This window comes from Vipera ursinii (genome assembly GCF_947247035.1).
Source record: "Vipera ursinii genome assembly, chromosome: 2".
Classification (NCBI taxonomy): Eukaryota; Metazoa; Chordata; class Lepidosauria; order Squamata; family Viperidae; genus Vipera; species Vipera ursinii.
Window position 1 is genome coordinate 104854571 of NC_139513.1, and position 6078 is coordinate 104860648.

The window sequence follows — 6078 nt, forward strand, 5'->3', positions numbered from 1 at the left end:
GGGGGAAAAATCCCACTCCACAAGTCCTGTTTATCAATCGGAATGCGACTGAGTGAATGAAAGAGTTACACAAACAGATCACAGGTGCTACGGTATTTATTCAGGCAAGACAATCGGGACACATGGCTACGACGATCATTCCAACCTACTGTACGAAAGTAATGGAATTGCACTACATTACAGGCATCATGAATATTAATACCTCGCAGTAACGGCCTGTCCATCTGTAATAGAAATATATGCTTTCACAAGGAATGAGCCGGTGAGACTTAAAGAGTTTTCATCACATGGTTAAGATCTCGATTCAAACTGCACCACAAGTTGCTGCCTGGGGGGAGGATAGATGATCAAATCACAGAAATAAGCTGGCTAGATTTATGTACCGGTATTACATTAAATCATGAAGTCAACTTTTTAGAAAAGTTTTGGTTTAGTATGGAATATAAATTCAGCAACATCATAGTTTGTTGACAAGCCCGTGATTGTTGGTTCAGTTTTTAAAAAGGTCAGAGGAGAACAATTATTTTGTACAGCACGCTGACTATAACTTTTCTAGAACACCAGCCTGGGAAGGATATAAGCAATAGAGTAGCTACTGTATACCCTCAGGAATAAGTCTGCAATCAGTAAAATTTACTCCCAGATAAATGACATACATGGTGTGCTTTGATGTCTTGATTATGTGCCATCAGATATTTTTTGACTCCTAAAGACCACATGGATAGTTTTTTTCTCCATGACCATCTTCTCTCAGATCTTCCAACAGTGTAGTCATCACCATTGTAACTAAATCCATCCACTTTGCTAATGGTTGTCTTTCTCTTCCATCTTTCTTAGCATTAAAAACTTATCTAGAGGGCTATGTTTTCCCATAATGTGTCTGAGTTAGGATATTTTTTTTTAAAAAAAAGTTAGGATAAAATTAGGGTAATTTCAAAAGAAAGCAGTTATCTTAATGCATCAGACTAACAAGCAGGAGACCATGAATTCAAGTGACACTTTAGCCATGAAAGCCAGTGGGGTGATCTTGGGCCAATCACTCTTTCGTCTCAGCTGAACCCTCCTCACAGGATTGTTGTGGGGAAAATAGGAGGAGGAAGGTGTATTGGATATGTTTGCCACCTTGAGCTATTTGTGAAAATAATAAAGGTGGGAGATAAAAAAATACAAATAAATTTGAGCCTGACGTAATGAAAAAACTGGATTGATTTGTTGAATGATCCGTTGACTTGTTTTCTTGGCTGTCCATAATGTTCAAGAGTTTTATCCAAAATAAATGTTCAAAAGCATCAATACACTTCTTATGCTGCTTCCTCAAAATCTCAACTTTTGCTTCCATAGATTGTCACAGGGAATACCATGTCTTGCACAGTTTTAATTTCTGTAGGTATAGCCATATCACATTTGAATATATTTAATAAGGCCTTTAGGACTGCTCTATCAAGTTTTAATATATGGCATATTTCTTGACTTTGATGTCTTCATTGTCAGTTCTAAGGATAGTTGTTCTACTTGTGATCATTAGCTTGGTGTTCTTTATATTTCATTTTTGTTTCATTTTGTTTCATTTTGCTCTTTGATTTTCATTACTAGAGCTTGCAGATCTGTTGCATTTTTCACTATCACGATACTATCATCAGCACAGCACAGGTTATTGAAGTTTCTTCCTCCAATTCCTCCAGTTTTAAAACCACACATCTTCTCCCAGTCCTGCTTCTCTTAATATATATTTGGCAAATAGACTGAATAAATAAGGGGAGACCACAACCTTGTCACACTCCTTTGCCAACTTGGACCCAATCTGTTTATACTGTGGCTTATCTGCATGTAAGATGAGAACAATACAGTATTTGAGAATTCCTATTTTCCAGAGCAAATTCCACAGCTTAACTCAATTGACATAATCAAAGGCCTGTCTATAATCAATGAAGCACCTAGGGACTTCTTTTGATATTCTTTGGCTTTTTCAATTACTCACCATGCATCAGTACTAATTTCTTATGTTCCTCAATCTTTTCTAAAGCCAGTTTGAACATCTGGCATCTCTTTTTCCGTGTAAGATTGGAATTTCCTTCTGAGTTCAAAGATCTTTTGAAAGATGTTCTTGCATTTCTTTTCATCTTTCAGGTTTTTACAGGTGTTATAATGCTGTTTCTTATCTCTTCTTTTTAAAAAAAAGTTTTATTAATTTTCTAATTTTACATTTAAATATTTAAAAAGCAACGTGGCAGCTGAGTTAATCGATAATTCAATAACATACAAATATATTTAGTACAAGTTTCAAAATACATAGTATTTCCTCTCTTTTCACCTTAGTATTTACTGTCTCATGTTTAAACTAATACAATTCTTATTATATCAATTAAATAAAAAATAACTTTCTTGCATTTGTCAATAATTTTAGTTTATACATATCCTGGTTATTTTAATATTCAATCTTTATAGACAATCAATATCCTAATTAGTTTTTCCCAATTTTTAATTTCCTATTAATATTTAAGTTGCAATTCTTCAAAGAACCTCGAGGCATTGTTTACCTTAAGGAGTCTTTAATCAAAAGAGCATAGCTTCGGCATGTACATGGTCAAGCCGAAATCTGGATTCCCCTCCCCTAAGTACACAGTATCAAAGCACAGTTCCTCCCTCTAATGATCCATCATAAATCACATTCTCCTATTAGTTTGAATTGTAAGCTTTCCTTCCTTTTTAACAATCCGCCAAATTCTTATCTTCTCTTATTTCAAAACAGCCTTGAGAGACATTCTTCCTCCTCCCACCAGCATCAACTAATTCTAACTCTAAAAGTAACACACAAGTTTTAAAGAAGCAAAGCTGCCTCTCTACATGTTGTCAAAGCAAGAACATCTGATGTTAGCAGCATTGAAATAATATTTATAATTTCCAAGTTTTAAATGACCACAATTCCCTTTATTACAATTCATCATAGGCCACATGATCAGGAAGATTTTAATGTGTTTGAGCAACATGGTGGAACTAAGGTAACATTCGACATACGACCGACAATCTTTGCTGGCCTGGTGAGTTTCTAGTGCTTTTGGAATTGTTGGTGAGACCGTTAAAAGTCGTTGGCGCTGTTTGAATTTGTTCTACCAGCAGCAAGATCTGACTGCTGGCCCAGTGATGGATTGTATTACAAATCAGGGCTGTTTCCAGAGGAGGCAGAGGAGGAGAGGACCTGGAGCTTATGGAGTGAAGGAACTGGATGAGGCTGTCGGCAGGCCCAGAGGAAGGGAGTGGGGCTTTTGGAGGAGTTGGTGGCAGCAGCAGCGTGCTCCAGGGGCGAAAAGAAGCAAGGCCTCTTTAAGGAAAGGGTGGAAGAGTCAGGATCAGTAAAAGGAAAGAGGGCGAGGTTGTCAGAATACAAGCGAATTTGAGGGCTAATCAACATGGAGCCCCATTTCCATCTGTCCTGTGTGCCATCGTTCACTCCCTAGAGACTAAAATGGACAATGTGAAATTTGAGCGGGCCACAAACAAGAAGTATATATCGGAGGTGGGGACCCTTTGAGAGCTGTATGCAACGAAATTTCATTTTGATGTATGCCGATTGGTATACATTCAAAGTGACAATAAAGTTATCATCATCATCATCACAAAATCTAATATTCAGAATACATGTCTTATCTATTTAAATATATTCTATTTCTCACCATCTTACATTAATTAATTAATAATACAATATAACATTCTTATTTTCTATTAATTTCCAAATGTCTTAAATTTAGTAACCAAAATTTTCTCTTATTTCAACATTAAATACTTCCTCTTTTCCCCTTGATGTCTACTATCTCATATTTAAGCTAGTAACTTTTATTATAACAGCTAAGTAAAAACATATTTATTACATTTATCAATAGATTTTTAGCTTATATATATCTTACTTTTACATTCAACCTTTATAAGCAAAACAATATTCGAGTTTCACTTTTAATATTTATACTTCCAAGTTTTAAATGACCAAAGTTTTCTTTATTTCAGCTCATAACAAAATCTAGTATTCAAAGTACTCGTCTATTTGAATATGTTCTATTTTAATTCTCACTAATAAATAAAAATCCCAATTTTCTTCAGCCTTATTCTAACTAACTTTCTTTGCCAACTTGCCTTCCATGTCCGTGCTTTTAAGTCATCCAATAGATCTCCTTGTGTTATATATATTTGAAGTAGAAAAGGCCATCTGGTCATCATTTTTTTGGAAGTACTGATGTCAACGCTGCTAACATCGAATGTTAGTGCTTGACAAGAGATGAAGAAGTAGCCATTTCATATGTTAAATTTGTGTATTGCTTTAAGAGATTGAGTTTAAAATTGGGAAGGGGGAAGAGGAGGATTGTACCTTCAAGGCCATCTCTAACTAAAGAAGATAAGACCTTGGCGGGTTTTCTAACGGAAGGGAAACTGATTCTTTAAATTAATTGGAGATTATGATTAATGACAAAATTAGAAAGGTGGAGAATTGTGTTTTAATATATTGTGTGAGGGGCAGAGATTTCAGATTCCAGCTTCCTTCGAGCAGGCATTTGCCGGTGTATTAGGCTAATAAAGGACTTTTAAGGTAAACAATACCTCAGTCACTTGAAAAGCCCATACGTTGGAAACTTGACATCAAGCTGGAATCCACACTACTTTTTAAACTAATTAGGGAGTCCCGACCTCCCGTCGCTGTCTCCAAGTTTGGGAGGCAGTCTGGCAAAGAGTTGGGGAATATCCCATAATGGAGGGAGAAAAATTGCATGAAGCCAGCGCCCTGGCACCAGCAGCCACCCCAGTGGGGGAAGGGCCAGCAAAGAAGCCGGCAGGGAAAGAGTTTCAGCAATCCTCCCAGCTGGGAACTAGACCCAAACAACTAGGAGAATTGGTCTGGTCATCAGAGTGGATTAAGCCCAGGTGCCTCAGAGCAGCCTTGCCATCCCCACAGGCTTCAAAGGCAGAGGAGGTGGGATGACAACAAAGAGAATCCTGCACATTGTATTCCCCAGACCAGTGGGGAGCAGCCAGACCAGCTGAGATTAAATACTCAGGTGAGTGGAAAATCCTGTCTGCAGATCAGACTGCCTGCCAGACCCAGGAGTCCCCTGCCAAGCCCTCTAGACCCATAGAGACAGAGGAACCCAGCCTGGGGCCTCTGCAACAATGGGAGGTTGGGAAGCCCCCACAAGTGAAAGACCAACAACCTCTGAGCTTGCCCCAGCTAATAGAAGACTTGCAACAGCTGGGGGTGATGCAGAAGCCTGGAGATCAGGAGCTGGTGGGAGGACAACAGCAAGGCTAGCAGCAGCAGGACCCAAACGTGCAACCCCTGAATGTACAGCAGGACCAGTGGTCCAGCAACAGGGGGGTCCTGGCACCCATTAAATCAGCAACCAGAGTGGGGCCAGCAACAACTGGAGATACAACAGCACCAGTGGGGGCCCTGGCAGCCAATGAATCAACAACCAGGAGGGGGCCAGCAGCAACTGGGGGCACAACAGCAGTGGGGCCCCAGCAGCCATTGAACCAACAACTAGGGTGGGGCCAGCAACAATGGGGGCCCCAGCAAGCAATGATGAGCCCACCCTTCAGAACAACCTTCCTTGGGGACCCAGAGAAACTGATTTTTTTTCCTCAACCAAGTACGCTCTCACTTGAATCGCTGGGGTCACATTTACCCGGACCTGGGTGCAATGGTCGATGTGATTGCATCCAACCTAGAGGGAGAAGCATCTGAATGGTTGAACAATTTATATAACAAGCAGGCCTCTTAATGGGAGGACCCCCACCTTTTCCTCCTGGGGCTGAGGGAAAGATTTGAGGACTCATCCATTGTCCTTAAAGTGGAAGAACAAATCCATAAGATAAAGCAAGCTGGCCGGCCTGCCCTACAGTACGTATGGGAGTTTCAAAAGATGGCAGGTCGGATAGAGAGATGGTCTGAGCAATCAATAATTCATTTTTTTAGAGAAGGGTTAGATGACCACCTTTCTCAGGCATGTATCTACCGAGCTATCCCCAACCAGCTGCATGAATGGTACCAGGCAGCGGTGAAATTAGATGTCCACTATAAAAAGCCTCCCCCAT